Here is a 9,582-nt window from a genome sequence, read left to right as displayed (position 1 = left end):
GTAAGGACTGACTCATGATATTTTTTGTGAATAGGATTATCAAACTGTGAAGTAAATATTTAATCAGTACACAATCCACAATGTTATTCCATGAGTTGCACTACTCAGTTATGTTTGGTGTGGAGACTGACATTTTGTTTCCATCTTGAACCATGCATTGTATTTCACTCAGCTTTTGCTTTATATATTAAAGAATCCTCTATTATGAAGTGTCTTCTGCCTTATAGGTTTTTACATAGTATTTCTTGGATGAAACAAGCAAATGGATATTTGCAACAACTTTCTAACCTGGAAATTTGTTTGCAGTTAGATTTGAAATTATGTAGATCCCAGGACAAAGACTATTTCTTTCTGGTTGTTTTCTCATTGCAGAGTATGCTGGGAAACTTTTGAAAGAAATGTTATCCAACTGTAGCACTAGATATTTAAATACTACTAAACATGTATTTTTACTTTTATTTGCAATGAGAGATGGATAAGAAACCATTCTTGCTTTAGCAAGTGCTGTTTAATTTAATTTATTAAAAGAAAGTGTGAGATTGTAATCTCATAAAGATCATTTCTAAACTGACTTTAGAATTAAAACAGTTTAAATGTTTGCCTCCAGACGTGGAAGAAGAAGAAAATTCAGGTCTGATCTACTCTTAGTCTGCTTTTTGTTGTCGTTGAAAGTGTTATTTGCTAAGCTATAAACCTTTGAGAGATTAAGATGTCACACTACTGTTTTTTTTTCCTTTTTTCCCTTTTTTCTTTTTTTTTTTTCTTTTTTTTTTTTTCTTTTTCTTTCTTTCTGGTGTTGAAATCATTCCTGTGTTTTACAAGCATGAGTCTGTAATTACTCCAACTTTATGATTTACGAACAGAAAAACTTTCACGCTCTTGCATCTTAGCTGTGCACACAATTGTTCAGATTTCCTCTTTTTGAGCTTTCTGTGTATGCTAGGTTCAAAGTCTCCATGCAAGGTCCAAAATAGCCCTTCAGATATGCATATGCCAAGGAATGAGGAGGAGTTCCCTTAAATTTTATTTTTCTTTCATTGCTTAAATGTGTGATATAAGTGGAACTAAAGCTGACTTTTAACTGCGAGCAAACAGCCAAGGAATTATACTGGACTCCCATTCTGACAGTGACACTGAAACTTGCATCATGCCATTGGCATCTGTGTTGCTGTTTCCATTTCCACTGAGTAATTGCTGGAATGCTAGGCCTGGCAACGCAGCATCTGTCTCACAATGAGGCTCAAGCATTGCTCGCTGGGGTACAAAGGAGGTCAGAAGGCATGGTACATCTCCAACTGAGCAAATAGCTTGCTCCTTTCTTTCCTTCCATACTTTTTAATTTATTATTTTTAATATTTTACTTGCTTTGCACTGGGAGTTCCATGACACGCCAATCTGCAAAGTTTGTATGAAACTGTTGAGAACTATGGCTAGATTCTCTGAAAACTGTACTGTGCCAGTTTTCTCTACTTATGAGTGTCCAAAATTCCATGTGACTCAAAGCCTGGCCTACCTCAAAGAGCTGCTTTTCAGACAAAAACACTAAGTTTTTAAAATCACAGAATCCTGTAAACTACATCATTTCTACAGCAAGTGTCATCTAGATGTTATTTGTAGCATTATTTTTCCCCTTAATAGCAAAAATGGGAATGAGGATCGAAGACTATACAATTTTTGTTTTCTATTCTTTCTGAATAAGCAGAAAAACAGACACAAGGTTCTGTATTATAGCTGAATTCCCTGCTGTCATCTGTAACTCAAAGAATGTGCTCCCCTCCAGAAAGTCAAAGTAGACAAACAGATATTTAGTAGAGGCTGGAGCTGGCTTGGGGGCTGCTTGCTATCACTTTTGCCATAGAAACATCCAGTTCTTGAAAGCAGAGTGTTTCCTTGTCTTGGGATGAAGCAAAGCACTGCCCAGAAATGAAATGTCTCTGATTAATGTTGCCCCTGGACAAGAAGTGACTGTTAAAAAAACAAGTTTAGTTGGTTTTGCTACCCATTAAATGCTAGTATGTTGTAGGCAGTTAACACTGATAGGTCTGTGAAACAGCTATAATAAAATCTAATGAACACCCACAAAATGTTTTAATTTGGCTTAATTTCCTTTGAAGGATTAGAAGAATAAGAAGATGCTTTGTTTCCCAGGAAACCTGGATTAAAGGGTAATAACATTATACGCCAAATTGAAAAATACTAAGAAAAAACAGCTTATCGAAATTATTGCTCAAGATTTATTTAGAAGGAATTTTTCTGCTATGTGTGATGTCTGAGATAATTTTGAGATAATCTAGTTTACTGAGTCAGCTAGAAGTGAGATGCTCTCCCTGAAGTTCAATGTATTTTGTTACTGCCCATTTGCTCTTTCATACATGACCCTTAGCGTCTCCCTCTGTGTTGTCTTTTTGTTGAAGCAGTAAATATTTTTCACTGACTTGGAAGTGGACAATCTGAACATGTTTTTTTTTTTTTCTTCTAATTATTATTATTATTATTATTTTTATTTTGTTCTTTTGTTTTCCTGTTATCCTTACTTCTATGTGGCATGTTGAAAAAATAATTGTGCCTAAGGTTCCTTCCACCGCTAATAAGAATGCCCTGTTCAGCCTGAACCCTATCACTCCATAAGCAAGAAGTGTGCTGCTTTTCACTTTGAAACTAAAAATATGTAGAAATAAGTGACCTTACTGTATGCATTGCTGGGAGAAAAAAAAAAACAAACCTCACCTGTACACCGCGTTATTATGGTAATAACATTGCTGTAATATAGTGTCCTAAAATACATTCTCATAGTATCCAAATCAGCTAATACTTTGGAATTGCAGAGAATATGGCCCAAACATCAAGGATAAAAAATAATTTTATTCTTCGGATATGTTCCATTAGCCACAGTGTAGAATGTGATAAAAGTACAAATAAAAATATAGTAGGAAAGGATAGCACAGGATACAACACAGTCTTATCTTTTACAGACTTTCCCAATTCTTCCTGGACTGCATATACCAAGAAGTAAATGCACACTTGTATATACTTTTCCCTGATGTTTATAGCCTTCTCAGTGTGAAGGACTGAAATTACAATTCTCATTCTTGCAGACTGAATACGTTCAGGTACTGCCAGTGCTTCTTTGTCTTAATGCCCAGTGACCCATGAAAAGGCTGTTTTTCCAGAGCTTTCAGCTTTTATTTGTTCACTTATTCTGGGCTCAGGATGGTTTCTCAAATCTATAAGGCATGTATCACAGTCAGTGAGGCCCATGAAATAGGAGATGTTCTGGAGAGACTGGGCTACTGGAGTGTTCCCACAATTGTGAGTTCATGAGAACTTTTCCTAGCTCAGCCTTGAGGTTTATTCTGATGTAAATCTGTTCCAATCTTTAGGGAATTAAAGTCTAATACAAAAGATGAGTGACTTATTTCATGATGGCCTGGGAATGTCTATTAGAGAAAGCCTATAAAAAGCTTTGCTAATCTCTGTGCTGCATGCCATTATCTAGAGGAGGGTGCACAGTTCTGCTTGTTGCCTGGATGACAACAGGGTTCCTTTACTGTCTCAGGAGAAGAAATCTGTGGTAATGTAAGGTACTGCACGCATTTCCAGCCACTCCAGGAATATGCCTGGGGCAATTTCTTGGGGGCCCTTGTAATTTCATGCAATGAGCACAGAGGTCCCGAAGGCCCCAGCTCACAAGCTGTGCCACAGGATGGGATGTGCTGTTGCTGCTGTCTTGATTTGAAAATTGTTTGAGCCCAATAGGAAAGTGAAACTGGTCCAAAGGGAATGGAAAGTGTGTGCCTCAGGATCAAGGATGCTTACTAGACAGGTTTGAAACTACACATTTCTGTGGTACTTCAAAAATGTGTCATGACTGGAATGTGAAACAGTAGAACTGACTGGCGGAATTGGCCACATGTTTTCTGCATTTCACTTTATTGACACAAAGGACAGTGGTGATTTGTAACATGATGAGAAATAAAATTTCCACCAGTGAGTTCTGTAAGTTGTATCAGCTCCTGGGGAGTGAACAAGCAATGTATTGTCTCGCATACTCCCACCAACAGACTCTGGCTTCAGTTCAGACTTACTTCCAACTGGCATAATTATTCTAGCAATGGAAGACGAAGACCATAAGCAGCAGGGATTGAGTAACACTTGTAGGGCTTGCACCTCATTATAATGGTGGATGAGGTTGCCCAGTAAGCATCAGAAATCCTTAGAGAGAAGTGTCTGCATCCACAGAACTACTTTGAGGTAGCAATTGATGGAGGTATAGACATTTATTTTGATTTCACTGGATAATTACAGCAGCACAAGGTAATGTATGAACTGTAGAAGGTGCTCAGTATCACTGAGAAAAGCTCAATAAAACCCAGGGCAGATGGATATCTGAACATGAATTGTTTCTTGTCTTAATGTAAAATTATTAAACAGAATAAATAAAAGGAACTGAAAAAGTCTAGTAAGCCTTTATATATGTGTATATAAATATTTCAACGGTGCTTGACAGCTTTCATTCTTTATTAACCTCTAAATCACATAGACAATATTTTGGAGTTAAAAAGCTGCAACATTAGTAGCATTTTGTTATTGTCATATCTGGGGGACCACCAAGCTGCATGCTGTACCCTCATTACAGAAATGTGATTTTTCTCTTGGCAGAGAAAAGCTCTACCTATGTTGTATCAGAAAAATGTTTGGACATAGAGTTATCTAAGAGAAGTTTTGTTTTCTTTTATAAGGAATCTTCAGTCCATCAGGATGATGGTAAATGACTTTGTTTTTGGAGAGATTTCTCTGTTCTACAGGCTGGATAATGGTAATGGCTCCACTTCCAATAGCTTGGCTATAGTTAGCCATGTGAAGGACAGGCAAGAGCAGAATCCTTCTCCTCGCTCATAGAGTAGATTTCTCTGCTTGGCTGCATGTTGACTTCAATGGTTTCTACACATAAGATGCCTAAATATACGATACTTTATTGGGTTTTATAGCCCTCCTCCCCATCCACAATTCTTATAAGCCCTGTAAGGAACACTCATCAGGGACTGTTAAATTAAGATGTTTATAGGCTGGAAAAGGAAAATCATGGACATACTGGGACATACTTTACTGTGTTGGTCCTATTTCTTAAGGGTCTTTATTCCAAACATGATAGTATCTGATTTGCTTTTCCCTTCACATGCCTTTGTGAGAACAGCTCTTCTGCTCTGGCTTGAAAATTTCACAACTCATGCCAATTTTAGTCATGAGAATGAGAAGATACTAGAGAAAGCCATTATGAACAACAGTCATGCAAACAAACTGATGCAAGGGCTTACCACTGGAGACAAGAAAAAAATAGATTTGAATAGTTACAAAAATGATAAGCAAGGTATGCTGGGGACTCCTTGGGTATGAAGCTAGAAACTAACAGGGGAACTTTAGTCTGGTACCTGGTTTGCTCATAATTTTTAAAAAAGTTAATTTTGATGAAAGAAATGTTTTGAAAGAGGGAAAAAAAACAACAACAACAAAAAAAAACAACAGCATGTTTTTATGAAAGCTTTTAAGTTATTCAGCAGTAATGGATTTCTCCCATCAACAGCTGTGGGATAGCTGGGCTCTTCCTCAAAAGGCCTCTAGTTATCAGAACACATATTTTGCAGAGTCATGATGTCTAAATAGTTTTCTTCAGACTTAGTCACTAGATGACCTTTAATGTTAGTTAAAATTCTTGTGTTAAGGAGATTCACTTACTTCTGAGCTTGAAGGGGCTATAGCATGAGCAAAAATGTGTGCATAGAGATAGGTAATGATGTGAGGGGAAAATATTGCTGCAGAGGACATATTAGCACATGGACACACATACAATGTGAAAGTGGAGTTTATGCAGGACTTCAGGGGAAAGTACAAGAGGATAAGGAATTAAGACATGAAACAGAGGAATTATAGGAAATATATTGATGCAATTATCCTGTGATACTGTATGTTTACAACAAGACAAAAATTCTGTCAGAGAGAGCTGCTGATCCTAGCTGCAGCTGCTACTTCTGATTGGAAAGTTGCCATACTTCTAAATAGATTTCAACATTTTCCCAGGTCTTAGAAGTGATAGAAAAGGCCATTAAGAGTGGAATAGGATAATGAAGTTAGCAAAAATTGAGAAAAAGCTATTTGAATATCATTGTCTTTTGAACTGGAGGGCAGAATTTGAGATGCAGTTCTAGCATTTAAATTTGTATGTGTAAAGATGAGCCAAATGACAGGATTTTTCTTTTGAAATCATTCAACAGCTGGATAGGTCAGGCTGTCCTTTATTTCCACTATTCTCAGTTTTTTTTTTTTTTTTTTTTTTTTTTTCCTGTTCACTTTTTAAAACGAACATCACTGACTTCCAAAAGGCTAGTACTAGCGAAGTACTCCCCCTGTCCTATTATTGGCATTCTTATGCTGTTTCTTTAAGCATTTACTGTCAGATACTAAAAAAGTTGATGGGCCATTGGTATGACTAGAATATATGTTTGTATATCTGGCGTTTCTTTCAAGTCAGTTCTGAGAATTTTCACAACTCTGCAAGATGTCTGAAACAATATTAGTCCACAGCCTGTACTCTTCCCATTTCAACCTTTAGTCTGGAAAAAATGAATCCATTTGGTGCCTGAGTTTATCATCTTTTCATGGTCACACTACTAAATAAGTGTATTAGCTTAATAAGAAGCCTGTTTCAGAAGGGCTGTGCACCTGCACCAGGAAAGCTTCCAGAAACATATATTATGAGGTGATCTAAGCATGCTCATTATTCAGACTGAATAGCTCTAAAAGCGAAATTAACTCAGGTAGGGAAGTAATTTGAATAGAAAAGTAAGATTTACTTTACCATTTAAGAAAATTTTAATTAAAAAATAAAATTTACTTTGGTATATGTATATTAAAAGTTTGGAAGGAAAAGAAACTGAAAAAGGAAGTAGAATGACTATACCTTTTTTTTCCAGAATGGTAATGCTCTAAAGCCATCTATTTTAAGAAAATAATTCCAGCAACAGCATTACTTCATAAACAGATGGAATGGTCAAGAAAAATTCAGAGCATATAGTAAATGTTGCTATTTTGCATTTTGGGAATAAAACAGGTAATTGCCTGTGGAACTAGTGATAGCTATTGTTCAGCAACTTTACAAAAAAAAAATAAAAATCACAATGACCATCAGTTTTTCAGTCAAAGCAGTTGCTCAGAGTAGCTTATGTCATAAAATTATACAGACCTGTGGAAAAAATGTTTCAAGTCAAATGCAAAACCTCTTATTTAGTCCCACAAAAAGTGAGAAAAGCACAGACTAGATATTCTGAAGTCACACTAGAGGGCACTTGAGCTGTTTCTTCTAAAGTAATTAGAGGTCAGAATAGCAGGATGCTTACACAGGGGCAACAGTGGACAGAACTGAGCACTAGAATTAGTAGGATTTATAAGTATCATGTTGGGAGAGTAGTTTTTGATCTTTCCCCATTGCCTACTGTGGGCAAGTTGGTATAAATTTCCAGGTGTAAATTTTTTTTGTTGGTAATATAAGCAATTAGGAAAAAAAATAAAGATTGCTGATAGATTGCAATAGTATTTTGTGCTTGTACATGGATAAATCACAGAAATATGGAGTATTTTAGGAGTTCAAAATGAAACCTAGTCTGAATTAGAACCAGTTGTCCAAAGAGTTCACAAAATCACAGAATCATTTAGTGTGGAACAGACCTCCAAGATCACTTTGTCTGACCTATAACCTAACACTAACAAGTCCTCCACTAAACCATATCACTAAGCTCTACATCTAAACATCTTTTAAGTACTTAAAAAAAAAAAAAAGTTAAAAAAAAAAAAAGAATTATAGAAGGTTGAGCTGACCTATGGAGTCTGCTCCTGTAGTATTGCTCTTGCTCCAGTTCTGTCCTTTCCCTGTATAGTATGATGCCCTTAAAACTATTGCTATTGTAGAAATGGAACAAATAGTTTTTAACAGCATTTCTATAAAGTGTCTGTAATGAACATAAAATGCTTTGGTTTGGAAGGGACATAAAAATCACCTAGTTCCACAACCCCCGGCCATGGGCAGGGACACCCACCACTTTTTGCTCAAAGCCCCATCCAACCTGTCCTCAAACACTTCCCAGGATGGAGCATCCATAGCTTCTCTGGGCAACCTGCTCTGTTGCCTCACCACCCTCATAGTAAATAATTTCTTCCTACTATCAATCTAAACCTACCCTCTTTCAGTTTAAAGCCGTTACCCCTTGTTCTATCACTATACCCCCTGACAGGCTCCCTCCCCAGCTTTCCTGTAGGCCCCCCTTAGGTATTGGAAGGCTGAACAAGGTCTCCATGGAGCCTTCTTTTCTCCACACTGAACAACCCCAGCTCCCTCAGCCTGTCTTCATAGGAGAGGTGCTCCAATCCTCTGATCATCCTTTTGGGTCTCCTCTGGACTTGCTCCAACAGGTCCATATCCTTCTTGTACTGGGGTATTCCAGGTGGGGTCTCACAAGAGTGAAGTAGAGAGGGAGAATCACCTCCCTCACCCTGCTAGCCATGCTTCTTTTGATGCAGCCCAGGCTACAGCTGGCTTTCTGAGCTGCAAGTGCACTTTGCTTGCTCATGTTGAGCTTCTTACCAGCCAATACCCCCAGGTTCTTCTCACGGATGCTCAATCCATTCTCTGCCTAGACTGTTGTGCACCCAGATGCAGGACCTTGCACTTGGCCTTTTTGAAACTCATGAGGTTTGCACAGGCCCACATCTCAGGCCTGTCAAGGCTGTTCTGGATGGCATCCCTTCCCATCGGTGTGTCAGCTGTACCGCACAGCTTTTTGTCAATGGCAAACTTGCTGAGGGTGCACTTGATCCCACTGCCTAGGTTACCAACAAAAATGTTAAATAGCACAGTCCCAATACCAACCTCTAAGGAACCCCTTTAAGGTTTATTTTGTAATAAATGAATTAAAAAATAATTTTATAAAAAATAAATTTGAAGACTAAAAAGATAGTATAGGCCATCCAGTAGACCCCATGCTTTGTAACTCATTACAGAATTTCAGAGGTTTGGGTAAAAAGTAAATAGATATCTATCTTCTGCCAAGTTTGGAAAGCATATATAAATTTATTTGGGTAAGGATTTAAGCTTCCATTTCTCTCATTCCTCAAATATTCGTTGTTCTTCAGAAATTAGTGGAATATAGTGGACAGGGGCATATATCTACTCTTTACTACAGGCATTTTGATCTAATTTATGTATCTAATACATACCGCTGTCAATAGAGTACACCAGTAGAAACCCTGATCACCTGAATCCTCCATGTTTTTATTAGCTTTTGGAAAGCTTCTCTCTTGCAGTTTTTTTTTTTTTTTTTTGCTGTTCAGTTGGAATCAGAACTTAGAGCATATGGGTAATAAAAAATGTCACATTGTAGTAACCCCATAAATGGCTACGGAGCTATATGCAGGAGAACCTGTCTGGCTGCATGCTTAATCTTTTGGGTGCCAGGAGTTACCCCAAGGCCACAGGTAGGCCAATGCTGCTGCAGTTTGATTGCTCTGAGATAAAAATCCCTGTACTTCATTCAA

The 9,582-nt window shown here is 37.5% G+C and overlaps 1 protein-coding gene across 22 annotated transcripts in view; it reads left to right on the top strand.

Annotated features, from left to right (window-relative positions):
- LOC311423725 (uncharacterized protein) overlaps window positions 1-9,582 on the top strand; it is a 126,375-nt gene that overhangs the window by 27,988 nt on the left and 88,805 nt on the right. Inside the window, exon 5 of one of the 22 annotated variants that reach the window (XR_014685822.1) lies at window positions 2,115-2,165. The exons of the other annotated variants lie outside the window; for them this stretch is intronic. The gene's annotated coding sequence lies outside the window, so the exon portion shown is untranslated. The remainder of the gene's footprint in view (window positions 1-2,114; window positions 2,166-9,582) is intronic. 22 annotated transcript variants of the gene reach the window in all.

Source organism: Aythya ferina, assembly GCF_964211825.1.
Source record: "Aythya ferina genome assembly, chromosome: 25".
In the NCBI taxonomy this organism is placed as follows: Eukaryota; Metazoa; Chordata; class Aves; order Anseriformes; family Anatidae; genus Aythya; species Aythya ferina.
The sequence above is the reverse complement of the archived record's forward strand: the minus strand, read 5'-3'. Positions and strand labels throughout refer to the sequence as shown.